Raw genomic sequence first — 19,725 nt, forward strand, 5'->3', positions numbered from 1 at the left:
TATAATTGAAACTAGACAAGAAAAGAGCCCATCGCGCCCTTCTGAGAGAGAGGCATTTAGCCTCAGACAACAATGTGTCTTATGGCAAGTAAGAATGAGAACCAACACAGTGGACCTTCGAGGAGATGTTTCCAGTCTTACAGGGCTAAAATGATGGCTAACAGCTCCTCTGTCACCAATCTCGTAATTGCACTCCGCAGGTGACAATTTCTTGGAAAAGTAGCCACAAGGATGCATAGCGCTCTCAGAGGTAGGACGTTGAGACAGAAGGGTGCCAACTCCAGTCTCAGAAGCATCAACCTCTAGGATAAAAAATGTAACATAGGATCAGGATGTGCCAACACAGGAGCAGAAACAAAGACAGCCTTGAGACTCTCAAAGGTCTTAATGGACTCCAGAGACCAACTGTGTGGGTTACCGTCCTTTCTGGTCATATCAGTCAGGGGCTTGACCAGAGACGAGAAGTTACGAATAAACTACAGATAATAGTTGGCAAAGCCAAGAAAACGCTGCAGAGGATGTAAACCGACAGGTCGGGCCACTGTAAGACTGCCTAAAGTTTCTCTGGGTCCATTGAAAAACCAGCAGTGAAAATGACATAACCCAGGAATTTAATCTGTTCACGATGGAATTTGCACTTCTCCAATTTACAATAGAGATTGTTCTCTCTTAGTTTCTGAAGCACAGGACAGACATCTGTGTGGTGGCTCTCCAGAGACTTGGAAAATATATGAGGATATCGTTGAGATAAACCACACATAACTGCAACAAATCTCGGAGAGGACATAGTTAATAAATTCCTGGAAAACTGCCAGGACGTTACAAAGGTCAAAAGGCATTACGAGGTACCCATAATGGCCTGTTCTGGTATTAAAACACAGTTTTCCACTTGGCGCCCTCCTTAATCCTCATGAGATGTGCCCCTCTCAAATCAAGCTTTGTGAAAACGGTTGCTCCCTTGAGGCAGTCAAATAACTCAGTAATCAACGGAATAGGATAGGCATTCTTAATCGTGAAACGATTGAGACCCCTATAAGCAATACAAGGTCTCAGTTTACCACTCTTCTTCTTCACAAAGAAGAAACCAGCACCAGCAGGAGATAAGGATTTGTGGATGAGACCTCAGAAAGTGCATCTGCAACATACTCCTCCATGGCCTTATCCTCCAAGACCAACAAAGGGTAAACACGGCCCTGATGGGGGTGTGGCCTCAGGTTGAAGGTCAATTGTGCAATCATACGATTGGCTTGAACTTTGTCAAAGACATTGCTAAAATTGCGATACCCCTCCAGCAGGGAGGAGAGTGAAGAGGTGCACAGGACCTTTGGCTACCTTGTGGAAGCATGTCTTACTGCATTGTGGCGACCAGGAGGGAACCTCAGCACGGAGACAATCAAAAGAAGGGTTGTGCCTCTGTAGCCAAGGATAACCAATAACCAGCAGAAACTTAGGTGAGGAAATAACTTGGAATTGGATTATCTCACGGTGAAGAGCCCCTACGGCGATGGACAATGGAACAGTCTCATGGGTCACATGGGCAGGCTGTAGAGGTCTCCGGTCAAGAGCCTCAATGGCAAGTGGAGTGTCACGCAGCTGCAGCAGAATCGATTTCTTCGATATAAAGGCAGCATCAATGAACAGGCCTGCAGCCCCAGAGTCGATTACAGCCTGTATCTTGATGGACGACTCAGCCCAAGAAAGGGTAACCAAAACCAGGGGCTTATCCTTCAGGATAACTGGGGACAAAAACAATGCCACCTAAGGTCTGTCTGTGACAGGACCTCAAGATTCGGGCGTTCCCTGGATGGGTAGGACAAGACTTCAAAAGGTGACCTGGGGGAGGCATGGGTGGGACTGCAAATCTCGGAGACAAATGTACAGGAGTCTTCTGCAAGTGAAAGTTAAAAGAGAGAGAGTGTTTCTCTTAGTCTGGAGTCAATGAGGATGGCAAACGTGATCAACACGTTTCTCCAGCTCAGTATATCTCGGGCTGCTATCTCAACCTTGATAGAATCCGAGAGACCGTGAGAAAAAGCAGCCACGAGGGCCTCATTGTTCCAAGCAACCTCTGCTGCCAGAGTACGAAATTCAATGGTGTAGTCAGCAACAGTTCTCATACTCTGATGGACATGAGGCACTTAGCAGCAGAAGCAGAGCATGCAGGAACGTCAAATACCCTTTTAAAAGAAACCACAAACTCAGGATAACTCAAGACAACAGGTTTTTGCATCTCCCATAAAGGCTTTTCCCAGGCCAAGGCTCTCTCAGATATCACAAAACCTACTTTGCATTTATCCTTGGGAAACACCAGGGGGAGAATCTCAAAGTATATCTAAATGTGGTTGAAAAACCATCTGCATTGGGCTGGATCATCCCCGAATCGCTGGGGAAGCGGAGCGAAACCAGACATACTTCTTATAGAGGTAATACTCGAGGCGGGTACCTGCACAGGGACTGAAGTAGCAGCAGGAATGGCCTGCAACACAGGTTGTACCAGAGCAGCCACAGTGGAAGATTCCAGGTGAGCCGTGCGACTCAGGAGCGTTTGTAACGCCATGGCAAACATATCCATGCGGTGATCCTGCTCATTCAATCTGGAAAAAATATTACCAACAAGTGGATTGACTGCATCTTCTGAATTCATGGCCTTCGCCTACTATCAGAAACCATTAATTACACCGAGACAGAAGTACAGTTAAATTACACTTGTTTAATAATAATAAAAAAAAAAAGGTAAATGTAGTCAAAACATGACCAGAGTTCAGGAACCGAAAGGGATAGTAAGACAAGCCAAAATGCCAGAGAACAGCGTAGAACAGCAAGTAGGATCTGGAGCCAGGAGGAATGTTAGTCAAGCAGGTCTTTATCAGGAACACAGAAGAGCGTCTCTAGAGCTGTGACCAAGGCGAAGGCAGAGATCAGCTGGACTGGACGGCTTAAGTAGGCAGGACTGACGAGCAGGATATCATCAACAGGTGAGTCACTGTGGAGAGATAGGAGCTGGCAATTAGCTGACAGCTCAGCGGGCAGCTCAGAGAAGGAAGGGCTGAGCCCAACCCCGACAGATAGAACATTTGAAACTGCGCTTCTGAAGGAATTGATGCAACCACCCTCTGTGTTTGAAGTTGGTGCAAGATGGTAAGGAGGGGGCCGGCACTGTAGTTCTATGTTGTACCCCTTTGAAATTACAGATTGGACCCCGAGGTCTGGGACATTCCATGTCCAGACTTCTCACAATGAAGAGGTAACCCCCACTCCTCAGTGTTGGAGGGCTTCTGGGAAGGCTTGGTGGGCTTAATGTTCCTTTTAGCTCAGTAGAGGTAGAAGTTGTAGCAATCAAAGATTTAGGCTTTTGCTTGTGGGGTGGAATCACTTTTGCCTCAGTGATTTATTTAAAAAGGTAACTCCACTTTTGTGGGAAAAACAAATAGTAAATAAAAAAAAATAAAAAAAAAGCATATGTAATTGCTACAAGTGTCATATTGTATTTGAATGTTATTAAATGTACCTTTTTTCAAACTGCGGTACTGTAATATTCTGTAAAATGCAATGCAATATGGCAGCCTGCAGGTGTTCTGTACACAGATGGTGTATGGAACACCCCCATAAATGTCATCTCCTGTTTGTGCGATTGGCTTCCTGATTTTCCCAGAAGTCTGCACTAATATACAAGTCAGGTTTTGGGCACCCCCTGCAACAAAAATGTAATGTTTGTGAGATACTCCCAAAGGGAAATTGCATCTCAAAGGGATTCAGACCCTGCCTAATTAGAACCCTGCAAGTGCAGCAACGAATTGATATTTTTAAAGTCACTCCCCTACTTTGCACATATACACAAACAACTATTTCTTCAGAATAACAAAAGGTAGGAATCTTCAACAGTTTGTTAAAATCCCTGCAATGTACATAGATCACCCAAAGGGTAATGTTTTTTTCACAGCAAAAGTGGAGTTACTGGAATGAAATGGCATGTGTAGAAGACATTTCTGACAAAACTGTTCAGCAGATTTAGTTTTTTTTGCCTCAAACTCCTACATGTGTGCATAGAGATGAGAGCATCAACACAAAACAATTAGGCTGAAGGCATCAGCTGTAGTTGTTCTAATAGAGAAGGGTCTTCAGAGATAGGTTCCTGGCCTCTGTTTATTTGCTGGTGTTGGAGTTATGCCAACCCATTTTATACCTCTGTATATATACAGAGATATCTCATCTTCCCTTATTGACTACGCTGGGCCTATTAGAGATCCAGGCTTTACCTGTCTTGGTGCAAACCCCCAGGGGTCTTCAGGGTCTGGGAGCCTGTGATGGCGCTGGACCTGTGTATGCTCCTGCAACTAAATTTCACACGTTGCAATTAGTGTCAAGGTAAGCACCTAATGCAGGATCGAGAGCCCAAAGCAAATATCACAGGCTGATCCCACACAGGATAACCAATCTCAAAACTGCTAGGTAGCCCAAGGCAACAAGTAGTCAGATCTTAATAGAATCTTAAATGATAACTAAAGGCAAAACCATTTTTTTAATTATATAGTTTTGGGTACAGTGGAGAGGGACCCTTGGATAAAAAAAGTTTTTTCTTCACTTACACTTTAAATATGCATGCCCATTATCTATTATGTTAATATATAAATGCATAAGGCACATTATACAGTGGTGTAGTGGTTAGCACTCTCACCTAGCAGTAAGAAGGGTCGCTGGTTCAAATCCCAACCACGACACTACCTGCCTGGAGTTTCCATGTTCTCCCTGTGCCTGTGTGGGTTTCCTCTGGGTACTCCGGTTTCCTCCCACACTCCAAAGACATGCAGGTAGGTTAATTGGCTTCTTGGAGTGTGGGCTCCTTGAGGGTAGGGGCCGATGTGAGTGTGCAATTTACAGGGATAGGGACAATTGTAGACACTGACTCAGGTTGAACTGGATGGACTGGTGTCTTTATTCAACCTTAAAAAACTATGAAACTATGAACTAACCATCACAGAATGAGGTCAATCATTTATTATCAGAAGCAGGACATATAAGAATAACTGTACAACACATGCTAATAAGCAAACAAGATTACATCATAAATACCCATACTTATTGGATTAGATATCTGTAATTTTAGAACCAGTCTCAGAATTCAGATTCAATCCAATGGAAATGGAACACCAAGTCCATGCATATGCAAAGTACAGGCGGCTTTAAATTAGTTGTAAAGGCAGAAGGTTTTTTGCCTTACTACATATTATGCGGTAAGGTAAAAAGACTCTGGGTGCAGTTCCCCCCACCAGCCCCGCTAAAAGCATACCCGAGACCAATCTTGATCCAGTGATACTCTCTTGCTCTTTATTGGATCAGATATAGCACCAGGAGTCATTAGCTCCCACTGCTGTCGACCAGAGCCAGTGATGAGGGAGCCGGGGGGCTGGGTTGAGCCCCACTCTGTGAATCTTAACCTCCCTGGTGGTATCCTCAAGTCTGGCTCGGGGTGAGATTTCAGTACCATAAGCGGTATTCCCGAGCCAGACTTGGGATCCCATCACAGGATCCATGTAGGGGTTTACTTACCTTGTCCCCTGGATCCAGCGATGTCTGCCGGATGTGATTAGCGAGCCGCCGTGTCTCGCTCGATCTGTCACAGTGCCGGGCTCTGTTCCCTGTGAGCGTTGCAACGCACAGGGACAGAGTTCTGCGACAAATTCAAAAAGTAAAATACACAGTATAGATACAGTACTGTAATCTGTAAGATTACAGTATACTGTATCAAATAATTACACATCCCTTTTATCCCTAGTGGTTTGTCTAGTGTCCTGCATGCAGTTTTATATTATAAATACTATTCTTTATGCCAGGAAACTGGAGATTGTCCATAGCAACCAAAAAATGTCAGTTTACATCAAAAGTGCTTTTAGACCAGCTAGAAAACAGCGATAATAAATTAGAATCACTTGCAGAATTGAGTGATAGTAATTCACGGGGAAATTTGTCACCAAACACTAAAAGTAATGACAGCGACAATTCTGCAAATTTGATTACATTATTGAATAATTTTTATTATATTATTATTTGTTATTAATATACACATACATTATATATATATATATATATAATAATTTATGATTTATTATTTAAAATTTTATCATACCCGGGATGTCTATTAGACTCTTGTTTGGATTGATTTAAGTGAATCATTTCTAAGAATTACAGGCCTACAATATAAAAATGCCAAATTTCCATGCAAAATAACTGTACCGCTTTCAGCACCTAAAATCTGAAATATTCTTACCACCAGGGAGCTGAAGGGCACACACAGCAAGGGCTCAGAACTGAGCAAGCACAAATGTCCCTATAACAAATGGCTTGCAAAAAGGGCACTCTGGGGGGTGCAGAGGGGGGGTAGTCAGGAGCGCTGGTAGGGGACCAGAGAAGGAGGATTGGGGCTGCACTGTGTAAAACCATTGCACAGAGCAGTAAGTATAACATGTTTGTTATTCAATAAAAAAAAACCCACAAAACATTACAATCACTAAGGTATACCTAAAGGCCATTTTTTTATGTTTCTGATAGAGTGGCGTGGGATTAGAACACATTTACGACGTTGGTCTGATTCAAGACCTATTTGTTGTTTGGCCTCATCTTAGAACATGGCCAAATATAAATTATGATTTATTATTATACCTACTGATGGACTTTCCATGGGACACTGGCTTAAACCCCCTTCCTTCATTTATGTTCATGTTACCATTTTCCTATATACTGACTATGATGACAGTGCCTTATTGTACTTATTGCCTTATTGTACTTGATTATGCTACTTTATAATGTTTTCGTTGTTACTTGAAATCTGAATAAAAAGATTGAAACAGAACACCTGCTAGATTGTATTGCTGTCTGTGCCCTCATTAAGGAGATTGACCCTCTCCGTTTATCCTATTTACCTTTATCACCGAACATGAAAGAATCCAGAATGTTGGGTTTTCCCCAAAGCAGTAAGGGGGGCAACAGTTCTGGTGCTGATTAGCGATTCCCTCAATTCGGAGGAATTTGCTCATGCTTGCTTCCATTATGGGACAGGAGATGAAGAGAACTATCTCCAATAGGACATAGATGGTAAAAATTATAGGGACTATCCATAAATAAATAAATTTAGTTCTACTTTGAAATAAGTCACCACTCTTTTCTGCAACAAAGACTACCGGTGTTAAATTTCCCAATACTCAATGTTCAGTGGAGGGAACATTCAAAGTCTCTTCTTCCTACATAAAGGCCTGCCCTTCATTGGACTTTATGCATCAGGCGAGCCCACGCAACCACAGGTATATGAAAATAGTTTGTCTACTGATGATAAAATAAATGTACACGGTTACATCACCAAGGATTGACAATGTAAACCAACAGTGGATTCAAGCATTGCAGTCACACCTCGACTTTAGTGTATAAAATGTTAGGAAAGTTTAGTGTAAAATAATTTTTTTACGAAATTACAATTTAGAAAGCTCTGTGTGATCTGACTCCAAGAATTGAGGCCAACAACTGACCATCCAGAGGTTGGAGTCTTCCCGATATAACTGTAAAGCACTGTTAACACTGGCACTACTGCCCAGATGAAAGAGCGGAATGTTGGTCTTGGAAGTTTGTTATGCACATGAGAAATTCACTAAAAAAAAAACAAAAAAACAAATAAAAAAAAAAAATGTACCTCTACCCACTCCACCATATCCTGTCTGCCTAAATTGAATCTTCTACTTTTTACCTACAGAGTTTTCCATCATGGTGGCTAAGTGGATAGCCCTTCTGCCTAGCAGCACTAGGGTTGTTATTTTGAATCCAAACCACGGCACTACGTGCCTGGAATTTGCATGTCTGCATGGATTTCCTCCCACATTCAACATACTGGTAGGTTAATTGGCTCCTAACTAAATTGGTCCTAGTATGTGTATGTATGAATGTGGAATAGGGACCTTAGATTGTAAGCTCCTGGAGGTCAGGGACTCATGTGAATGTACAACAGATATGTGAAGTGCTGTGTAAATTGATGGTGCTATATCAGTACTTGTAATAAACATAAGCCCTATATTGGTCATTGATCTTTACAGTTTATTATTGTCTGATGAAAAACTACTTTACATTTTCTAATGTGACAACACAAAGTCCATACAGTACATGATAGAAAAGTTAATTTTATTACAATAACATTATAGGCATGGTCCTAGTCTTTCACTACAAGCTAATTTTTATTGTGCCCATGTTCCTCTTAAAAAAAAAAAAAAAAAAAAAAAAAACACAAAAAAAAAAAAAAAAAAAATACATAGGCTCTGTGTCAACACAAATGATGATAATGTGCTCTGGAAGCATTCTTTTGCAGAGGCTGGCATGTATAAATCCCTCCTCCCTCGTATATGTATCTGCTGTTTGTTAGGATGGACCCATCCGTACTGGTCTGCAATGAATCTCTGGCATTGAAGGAGCTGTTTGGCTCTTTCTAACCCATTTACTGGTCATTTATATAATCACACTGCTCTGCAAGTATGCACCATTACATAAATACCTTGCTGGAAATGATAAGAAAAATGTTCCAGCACAGGCAATTTCTAAATTCCAGACTGATCTGGAATGCAAGAATTACAATTAGAGATCTTCTGCACGGACAGTTAAAGGAAATGCAGTTGAAGCTTCACGAAGACAAGTTATAGGTATATTTAATGTTACATGATAAAGATTGGTTTAGGTTTATTTAAAATAAAATATAACTGCGCTACCAGAAATTCAAAACACAATACAAGCAGCCAACATTGACAATAATACAATTGCATAAAACATAAAAAACCAAAAAATGTAGCGCATAAAATAAAAAACACCTCGTGGAGAGAAGTGTTATTATAACACACAAAAAATATAAATGTAATAGATAGCGTAGCCAAGCTACACCAAATAAAGGCAAGTGCACTTAATATAACTACACAAGTGTGAAAAAGTCTTTGTGACTCGTGACATGAAAAAACAAAAAAAGTTCAAATAATGGATGTACCAAGTGGCCTGGGACTATACCAAGACCCTACATAAGAAAAGACAATAGTCTCTATAATCCTAGATGATCACTTGCCCCAGTTGAAGTAAGTTTATTGCGAAACATGTCGGGTTCATAGCCTGCAGACTTTCTACGCTTTTTTTTTATCGATATCTGTATTTTTGTACCCTTCTTCATTGAGGATTTGTACATACATGCATCTTGTTTTTTTTAATTTGTTTTAATAAAACATTTCCTATCGGATTAATCTGCTCTATGAAGAGGCTTTTTTGTTTTTTCCCCCTTTTTCGGTTTGCATTTTTTACGCACCTATTTGGGGTGTGATTGTCCTTTTTTAGTTGTTTTATTGCCTAGCTTAAAGAGGTCAGTGCAACTACAATTTTAAAATGTTACATAAATCAAGTCTAAAATTTAATTTAGTTGGTTGACCAAAGACAGGTTTGGAAATACTGTACAGAAGATTGAGCCTTGTGTATGGCTTAAACTAAACCCAACTTCAAAAATATTTGCCATGTTCTAGGGAACATTTAAAATTGTTAATTAGGGTTGTACAATTACTTTTTTATTTTTTTATTTTTTTTTTTACAGGTGAGTAGGAGTACCAACCTTTGTGGTGTGATTTTTAGCTCACTGCCAAGAATCCCATGCGGTTTCCTGCAACGCTCCTGTGTGAACCCAGGCTGATATTACTATGACAAGCCTGGGTCACACAGGAGCGGTGGGGGAAAGCGCATGCGGTTCAGACAGGAATTGCATGGCATTCCGGTTCAAATCACATGCGATTCTTTTGCAGTGCCATTTCAGCCCATTCATTTTGTATAGGCTCAAATTTCACTGCAAAGATATTGTTTTCTGGTATCGGAGCATTTGCACGAGTGTGAGTGCTCATGCAAATGCTTAATATTGGCACCAATACCGGTATTGGTGCAACCTTAATATTAGTCATATTAATACAGTATCAGTGAACGCTTTGGAGGGGGAGCCGCTGGCACAAAAGGTGACCAACCTAATATAATAATAACAAAACAAAGATAGTGCAGCGCTAAAAATATCAAAATAAAAAATGATGTGCAAATGAACCTGAAATAATTAATAAAACACCATATGCATACTGTGGCAGAGAGTTGCCGTGCCAGGGTCTAGAAGTAGGTTGTGACCCAGAATTCTCAACCGGATGACTTGAGGGGCTCCAGGGAGCTTGTAACATGAAGAGGAAACTGGCCTTTCAGTTTCCTCAGTGTTTTGCAAAGTCCACTTTGGGACCTAGAGCTCAGGGATTTCTGAGAGATCCGAGTGGGATAAAATAAAGTCCTGATTTGGAGAACAGCCAGTATACTGATTGGTCAGGTGTGTGCTGAGTTTTTAGTAGTAACCCGACCACGGTTCTGGGCTCCACCTCGGCAGACAGGAAGTCAGAGTACCAGGGGTCAGGGGGGCTCCACGGGGGAGCCAGTGCAGCAAGAGGCTGCTAGCTATATGCACCAAGGTGGTTGGTGAAACAGCCTGTATGAGACAGACAAGAGCCTGGAGTGTAAGGCCAAAGCAGCAGTGCTACAACGGAGAGCCAACTAGGCTGAATGTCATTTTGTTGATGGAAAAGGGAATTATGGCAACCTATGTTTGTTTGCTGAACTTTCTTTTAATAAAAATGGACAAACAAAGCCCTTAAAAAGAACCAGCGAGTGGCGGTGTCCTTAAAGCTCTACATTTGATGCTAGTACTTCACAATACATTCATACAGTATTCACATACTGTAAAATTTAAAAAGTCCATAGTGACAAGACGTGGAAGGAAGGAAAGAAAGAAAGAAAGAAAGAAAGAAAGAAAGAAAGAAAGAAAGAAAGAAAGAAAGAAAGAAAGAAAGAAAGAAAGAAAGAAAGAAAGAAAGAAAGAAAGAAAGAAAGAAAGAAAGAAAGAAAAGAATCAAAGGAAGGAAGGAAGCAATGAAGAATCAAAAGAATCTTCTAAAGGTGACATGTCCCAAGTGACAACACACACTTATAAAGTGACTTCAGTGTTCTTCCATATAAAGTGACAGTGCACTTCCTTCACCAATATGCACTCAGAATGTCATTGATAAATAGCATTAAATGTTAATCTAATCTGAAGAAATCCCCAGCGATCATACAGCCAGTCCACACAGTGATCAGAACCCAATCAAAAGTTAATGATCAGGTGTAGAGAGCACTGGGTGGGAGAAGTCCCTGACAACATATGGAGCCACCCCTTCAAGCATTTGGTCTCTGCACGAGATAGATTGATCCAATTTAAATTCCTGCATAGGATCTACTTCACTCCTGCCAGAATTGCAGCAATCTATTCGACGGTCTCTTTTGACTGTTGGAGATGTGGCTATTCTGCGGCTAATGCTAAACACATATTCTGGGACTGTCCTCAAATAAAAATCTTTTGGGAGGGGGTGGCCCTATGTATTGAGGATATTTTGAAGGTGCCTGTACCAATATCAATCAGGGTGTGTCTATTAGGCCTGGTTGAAGAGGTGGTTCCCTCGGCGGCTCTTAGAATGCTACTAAACATTCTCTTTTTCTATGGGAGGAAGGCCATTCTACTGAAATGGAGGCCCTCCACACCTGCAGACATGCCCTTTTTGAAGGGGATAGTGAATTCCACAATACCCTTTTACAAGGCAACATACTGGTCCCGGGGATGTGCAAAAAAATATAACAAGGTATGGCAAGCATGGATTGATTCAGATACGACGGTTGGATAGAAATGATTCCTGATTAATTTCTGGTTCATATTAACTGAAACAATGTTTAGAGACCCCTGATGATGTACTGATATGCTAGAAATGGGCTGCAGACTGAAGTTTTAGCTCTCTGGGTGCTACACTAGAACGTTAGTACGAGTAGTGCAGTACTTGGTTATGGCCTCGATCAATACGAGTTGGCCGTTGTCTACATCTTGAGTACTCCCTTGCAGTTGCAGGGTTAACTTTCAGTTTTGGAGGTGGGCAGTGGACCGAGTTGGGGGTGCGTTGGGGGGAGGGGGGTGTTATAAGTCTTCTCACATAGCCAGAGGTCTATGTTAGCTAGATTGTTTGTTTTGTAGTGTCGACCATGTTGGTCGCGGAGTGACCTGGCGACTGTCAGGATCACCTCTTTGTTACTTTTTTTATATGTTTGTCTTTATACTCTTCAATAAAAAAGAAATTTACAAAAAATAACCAATCAAAGGTCAATCCTGGCCAAAAAATGCTCACCACACAAAGCCCAAGAAATAATTTATAGTGTAGTATTTTATTATAAATTAAATCAAAAACAAATAGCAGCATTATGTCTGGTGTACACAAACACAGCCAGACTTACAAAGATTGGCGACTGCTCTAAACCCTCGGATGCGGTGGCGTGATGAAATTAAAGAACATATCTGCAATACATACCATTTCTCCACATTGTGACTCTTTGAAATACTTCAAATACAGAAAAACACCCTTGGTTCCCAAAGGAAATCCAATGAGCTCTTAATTTCATGATGAATCTGAAAATGTTGCCTCTGCTGCTCTGAAATCCCATACAGTGTTGTCATTGTCAACCTTGCCCAGATCTCTTCTACTGAACTACAGAACATTTCCTCTTTAGGCTCAGTTCACACAGGGGCGGCACAACTTGCAGCGCGACTCACAGACGCGACCTGCACGCGATCAGCGGCGACTTGCAAAACGACTTCTGTATAGAAGTCAATGCAAGTCGCCTGAAGTCGCCCCAAAAATAGTACAGGAACCTTTTTTCTAAGTCGGAGCGACTTGAGTCCCTCCTATTAGAACGGTTCCATAGTACAGAACGGAGCGCGACTTGTCAGGCGGCTAAGTCGCCTGGACAAGTCGCTCCTGTGTGAACCGGCACTAAGGATATAGAAATTTAAATTTTTATCAGCTTTAGAGCATTATAGGGACTGTGGATCGGGTGATTTTAAAGAAAATAAATAGCTTGTGTATTGTTTTCTATACATCATGTTTTGTAAGAATTCTATTTTTTTTTTTTTTTTTTTTTTTTTTTTTTTTTTAGCAAAATTTTTCTGGCATGCTGGTGTTGCACTCTTATGTTTGGTTATAGTGCATCACCACAATGCAGGTCAATAGCTTTTTGTGCTGTGCATTGCAGTACCATTCATGTAATGTAGCACAAGTAAAGTAGGGGTCAATGCACTTTCATTGTTAGCTCATCAATGCAACCTGCCTAAACATGGGACATAGCATGTTACACGGTGACACACCACAATGAACTGCAAAGGTCTGAAGGGGCTTCTTACATATAATCTAATGCCGCGTACACACGACCGGACTTTGAGGGACTAGGTCCAACGGACTTTCGGCGGAGTTCCGACGGACTTTCCAAATGAACGGACTTGGCCACACACAATCACACCAAAGTCCGACGGATTCGAACGTGATGACGTATGACTGGACTAGAATAAGGAAGTTCATGGCCAGTAGCCAATAGCTGCCCTAGCGTCGGTTTTTGTCCGTCGGACTAGCATACACACGAACAGATTTCTCGGTCCAGCGGAGTTCCGGTGGAAAAATTTAAAACATGTTCTATTTCTAAAGTCCGCCCAATTTTTGGCAAGCAAAGGTCCAATGGAGCCCACACAAGATCGAATTGTCCAACGGACTCGTTCCGTCGGACCTTTGCTGTCAAAAAGTCCGGTCGTGTGTACGCGGCATTAAAGTGGTTCTAAAAGTAGGAGGCTTTTTAAATTAATGCATTCTTTGAACCTTTTGCGTGCAACTCTTCCCCATATATTATGTTTACCTGAGTCTGATCTCAATCCTATGGGTCACAGTCACATCTGAATGTTTTTCACTGGTGAGTTTTTTGGAAAGGGTCAGACTTTTCCGCAGCAAGTTGCATTTTTGTTTCTATAGACTTCAATGGAAATGCAGCAGAAATGCATCAGATGCAGTGTTTGCATTTTTGATGCGTTTCTGCTGCATTTTTGCTAGTTTCTACTGCAAGATAACAGACACCTTGCAAAAACGCATAAAAAAAATACCAAAACGCACCGGAAAACACATCAACCGCAACCTGCATTGGATTGAACCAGCCCTAAGGCCCCTTTCACACTGGATCCACACTGAGCAGGAGGACAACAGGTCAGTGTCCGGTCGGGTCTGAATCGGGCCACCTCAAAAACTGACAGGTGCACCAATCGTTCTGTCCGTGTGGAAGGAATTACTGGGTTTCAAGAGAAAACTAAAGCAGTAGGAAACTTAAGGACACATTATGAAAGACTTACCTTAAAATGAAGCCTTCCAGCGTCTTTATTATAAGCTTAACTGTTGGTAAAAAAAAAAAAAGTCAAAGTGAAGTTTGCTATTGCTTTAAATACAAGCTGGTCAAATAGCAGTTATTAAAGTAGTATTGAACAAGGCAATTTTTTGCTTATGAAAATAGTTTAATAAAATAAACATTCCCCAGTAAACTATTCTAAACTTCTTAAAGTGTAACTAACCGTAAAACTTTTTAATTTTACGTGTTGGATGGAGTGGAGAGGGATTAGAAGACCCATCAGTTTTTATTGCTGTCTGTGTCCCCATTAGGGAGATTCACCCTCTCGATTTGTCCCATTTACCATTATCATTAAAAGTAAAAGAAAATCACAAATTTTTGGTTGTCCCCTAAAAGTAATAGAGGAGAAATCTTCCAATGTGGACAATAGTTCTGGTGGCCTGGGTGTAAGGGATTCCCTTAATTTGCAGGGATTTTCCCTCACTTCCTGTTTGGCTATGGGACAGGAAGTAAAGGGAAATCCCTGCAATGGGACACAGAGGGCGAAAAAAAAAATCTGACAAGGGTTATAACCCTCCCTTGCTCTATCCAAAAATGGAAAAAAATAATAATAATTTTACTTATAATTCTACTTGAACCCAGCACTTGCAATGTATAACTTTCACTCTCTCAATGCTGCTTCCCTGAACTTTTGATCTTCACAAGAAAGTGTTAACAGTGCAGTCACCCCTCCGTCTATTAATTTGATGAAGGGAGGGAGGGAGGAGCAGGGGAAGTTTCTTGCCATCTTAAGCCTCGTACACACGATTGGCTTTTCCAGAGACAAAACCTCTGACTTTTGTCTGAAGGGAGTTGGCCCCACACTTGTCTTGCATACAAATGGCACACAACTGTTGGCCAACAAACACGAATGTAATGACGTACTATGGTTTTTCAGCTCTTTAGCGCCAACCTTTGGGCTCCTTCTTCTAATTTTGTGTTAGTAGAAGTTTGGTGAGTGTTTATCCGTGATTTTTTAGTTTGCGCTTTTCAGTTTGTTTCTGAAGGGCCGTTTTGTCAACCAGACATGTTGTGGAATTGAAGGCGATAACGTGTTATTTATATTGGCCTTGGAGTTTTTGCTTTGACCCAAGTCCAGTCCAGGAACAGGAGGAGGAGGATTTCTTGCACCAAAAATTGGTTGCTTTATTAATCGTCACCAACTATGTCATAAGCCTTTGCTGTGGGAGCTCCAGGAGAATAAATACAGATGATTTTCGGAATTATCTTTGGATGACGGACCCCTGCTTTCACCAACTCTTGGCATTGTTGGCCCCCTATATTAAGAAGCAGGACACATGCATGAGGTTTTTATTTTATTTTTTGGTTGAATGATTTGATTTTTATATATTTTCTAAATTTTTGGATGCACAGAATGCACTTTTTGGTTAAGTTCTATTGGCAGATAGTATGTCTAATTTTATTTGTTTTCTTTTTTTAATGCAAATTAAACAAATTGTGGAGAATAATAATACTTGGCTATGTGTTTTACTTCAAATGACAGTTTGGAAGTAGGCAGTTCCATTTAAAAAAACATAATGTAAAATTAACAAAGGAACACCAACATAGTTGTATCTTTAGGCCCATACACACGATCAGACTTTTTGACAACAAACATGCAAATTAGCTGTTTTGGAGCAACATCCGACCGTGTGTACGCTCCATCGGACAAACTTTTTTGGTTTTCATCAGACTTTTGTTGGCTGTGCGAACGGACAAACTTTTTGGCAACAAAAGTCTGATAGAGCAAAGTCTGATTGTGTGTACAGAAAACCATAGGACTTTTGTACAAAGTACAAACAGGCATGCTCAGAACCAATGCAAAAGATCAGACAACAATACAGAAGTTGACCAAAGGTGGCGGTAAAGAGCAGAAAAACCACATGATTTGGTGAAAGTTGGCTGAAAAAGTCCTGCTGTGTGTATGCAATACAAGTTCAGGGCCGACACCCTTTGTACAAAAATCCAAGGGAAAGTTTGTACAAAGTCCTATCGTGTGTATGAGGCTTTAGATCTTAAAAACTAGGGGATAAACAAAAAAAAAAGAAAACCAACAAGCATAATATTATTCTTGATATCACTAGTAAAAAAAAAAAAAAAAAGCCTTTGTAAATTCTTTGCCACAACTCCATCAGTATCATCAGCAAAGCAACTTCATTATTATCCCATGAATGAAGAGAATGTGCGCTGCATTTCGAGATTTCATAATTTGCCACGTCACGAATGTTAATTCTCCATTACAAACGCTAGTTTACAAGACCGATTTGTCCACGGAAAAGCCGACAACAATTGCCCGATGGAGTGTACAAGCAATCGGATTTTCCGCCAGTCTGTCAAAAAATTCCCGTCAAAAAATCCCATCGTGTGTACGAGGCTTTAAAGATTTTCTGAGGGGAAATGTGCATTGACAGCCTGTTGGCGGAAAATCTAACCGTATGTAAGCTCCATTGGACGATTGTTGTTGGATTTTCCTCCAACAAATGTTGGTTAGCAGGTTTTCACATTTTCTACAATAAATGTCGGTTGTGGGACTTTCTGAGCGTTTCCCAAACGGTCATTTAAAGTAAAACACATAGCCAAGTATTATTCTACACAATTTTTTTATTGCATTAAAAAAAAAATACATGTCATCTGCCAATAGAACTTAACCAAAAAGTGCATTCTATGCAACCAAAAATATAGAACATATAACAAATCAAATCCTTATTCAAGCAGAAAAATAATGTCAAAGTAATAACTTCAAGGCCAATAATAAATAACACGTTATCTCCTCCAATTCTGCAACATGGCTGGTTAACGAACGGCCGTTTGGAAAATAACTAAAAAGCATAAAATGAAAATCTCTAAATGAAAAGCGTGAATCAACACTCACCAAACTTCTACTAACAAGAAATTAGCAGAAGGAGCCCAAAGGGAGGCGCTAAAGAAATGAAAAACCATGTAGTATGTCTAGTACATCACTATGTTCGTAATTGTTGGCCAACAAGTGTTCAACTCTGGTCTGTGCATGCAAGGGTGGCTCCATAGGATGCTGCAAGAGAAAAGAGCCACCTTGAAATAGGAAACCTTGGGCAGCATCACGGTACCAGCTGAAACTGGATTATAGGGAAGGATTAAAAGAAAGAAGCAACATACTCGATAAGCGATTAAATCAGGTGCTGAAAGTGCTTAAAACTGCATGTTTAGTATCAGTAATGTGTTTTCCAGCAAAGGAAGTAACATTTCAGCACCTTATCAGAAATGAAAGATATTTAAGATAAAACTGTTAGTGGGAACTGATATTTCTCTGCATAGCACCAAACTGTTGGCGAGTCATTCCATTAACCCCTTTGGTCACCCTAAAAATAAAGGAGTGCCCTCACAATGGCCCATCAGAGGCCTCCAATTGCTTCTGAGTGAGCACAGCCTCAGGTCGCTGCAGTTTATGATCATACGATTTTCAGGACTGGCCAATCAGGGTGATCACAGAGAAAGTTTGGGACTTTTAGGGCTCATTTACACTTGCTTCGGCTTCAAAACACATTAACAGCTAGTTTAGACTTGCTTCAAAACAAGGATTCGGACAGGCTTTGTTAAAGAGGAAGTAAACCCTGATGAGTTTACTTCCTCTTTCATTCCCTGCAAAGGTAAAGCATAATGGACTACTATGCATCGCATAGTATTCCTTTATGTGTCACTTACCTGACACAGGAGCCAGTGAAGTCACCGCTGTCCCCTGTAGTCCAGCGCATCCATCTTCTCGGTGGGTCTCGCTGCTCCGGCGCTGTCATTCAGCGAAGTCGTCACTCCCGCGCATGCGCACGGGAGCCGCCACGTGCGGCATATCGCCGTTGACGGCGGCGCGCTCAGTGCGCCTGCGCGCTGCTGTCTATGGCGCATGCGCCGTAGACAGCGGTGCCTGTCTTTTTCGGCAAATATCTCCTGAACCGTATAGGTTTAGGAGATATTTCTTGGACCTACAGGTAAGCCTTAATCTAGGCTTTCCTGTAGGTCAAAGTGTGTTGTAAGGGTTTACAACCACTTTAAAGCTCTCTGAACGCTGTCACTAAGGCTACTTTCACACAGGGGCGTTGGCAGTGCTGTCCCATTGATTTTAATGGGCAGGGGTGCTTTAGGAGCGCTGCAAAGATGCTGCTTGCAGGACTTTTTTTTACTGTCCTGCAAGCGCACCGCTCCAGTGTGAAAGGACTCTGGCTTTCACACTGGAGAGACAGGAGAGGCACTTTACAGGCCCTATTTTTAGCGCTGTAGCGCCTGAGTGTGAAAGTAGCCTAAATAAAATGGTTAGTTTACAGTCCTGTTTACACCTTGCTTTTGCTTCAAAAAGTATACCCTGCTGTAGCTTTAGTGGTGCTTCAAAGCATCTTCCAACCTCCATAGAAGTCTATGGCAAAGCTTGAAGCCCCATCAAAACCCCACGCAAAAGCAAGATGTAAACAGGACTGTAAGCTAAGCATTTTATTTAGTGACAGGGGATTTGACTGAAATTCAGAGAGCTTTAACAAAGCGTGTTTTGAAGTGTAAACTAGCCCTTATGGTCTTCAAAACTGCATCTTCTTCTCTTGGCCTACCAGAGAAAATCATTGGGAAAGTCAAAATATTTTGTTACTTTTTTCTTTATCTGCCCATTTAGGCTCAGTTCATACTAGCCTGACTCCAAAGTCGTGCAACTTTGGAATCCAACTTTGAAGTGACATTTTACACTCTGTGGCATTGAAGTTGTATCAAAGTCGCACCAAAGTAGTGCAGGAACCTTTTCAAAAGTTGGAGTGACTTGTGTCGGGTCAGTTAAGACGGCTCTCCAAGGGAAACATTTCATTTGACATGTCATGTGACTTGTGCTCTCACAAGTCAGATCCCATGTCTCACCAGTGTGAAACAAGCCTAAATTCAGGAGAATAGAAGTGGTCGTTTCATAGCTTTATCATGTACGACTTGAGTACTTTGAGGTTTCTGCTTTTCTCACTGATGCCTTTTTTTGTGGACATGTTTTTCCATTGCTGGGTCACTGCAAATGTCAGAAGACGAACCATGAAAGTCATACAACTTTGAATCTAAAAAGGACCGTATTTACTCCAGGAGCTAAAAGATGCTCCTACAGGAATTACAGAACCTTGGGGTACCCCCAGAATCCAAACAAAAACCTCTATTAAAAAATAAATAAAAAGACCAAACAGAGAAACTACGGTTTTACAGTATACTTCCTGAATAACCCGGGGGATCCATTTATAGAGCGATTACTACTATAGAGGAATTACATTTTTTTACTTTCAACAAATTTAGGCCTTGTTTACAATTGCAGTTGGGGGGGGGGGGGGGCGCAATTTCCGCACACAAAAGTTTGAGAGCAGGTTCTCAAATTTTCCGACAAAAAAAGAAAATTGAAAAGTCCGATTATGTGCACACAAGTCTAATCACACAAAAGTT

The 19,725-nt window shown here is 41.2% G+C and overlaps 1 protein-coding gene across 1 annotated transcript in view; it reads right to left on the minus strand.

Moving 5' to 3' along the window:
* BNC1 (basonuclin zinc finger protein 1) overlaps positions 1–19,725 on the minus strand; it is a 363,494-nt gene that overhangs the window by 285,449 nt on the left and 58,320 nt on the right. Inside the window, exon 2 of the mRNA XM_077472395.1 lies at positions 14,267–14,306. The gene's annotated coding sequence lies outside the window, so the exon portion shown is untranslated. The remainder of the gene's footprint in view (positions 1–14,266; positions 14,307–19,725) is intronic.

The sequence above is a fragment of the Lithobates pipiens genome, unplaced genomic scaffold (genome assembly GCF_037356315.1).
Source record: "Lithobates pipiens isolate NorthernLeopardFrog02 unplaced genomic scaffold, aLitPip1_a1.2 Scaffold_8, whole genome shotgun sequence".
In the NCBI taxonomy this organism is placed as follows: Eukaryota; Metazoa; Chordata; class Amphibia; order Anura; family Ranidae; genus Lithobates; species Lithobates pipiens.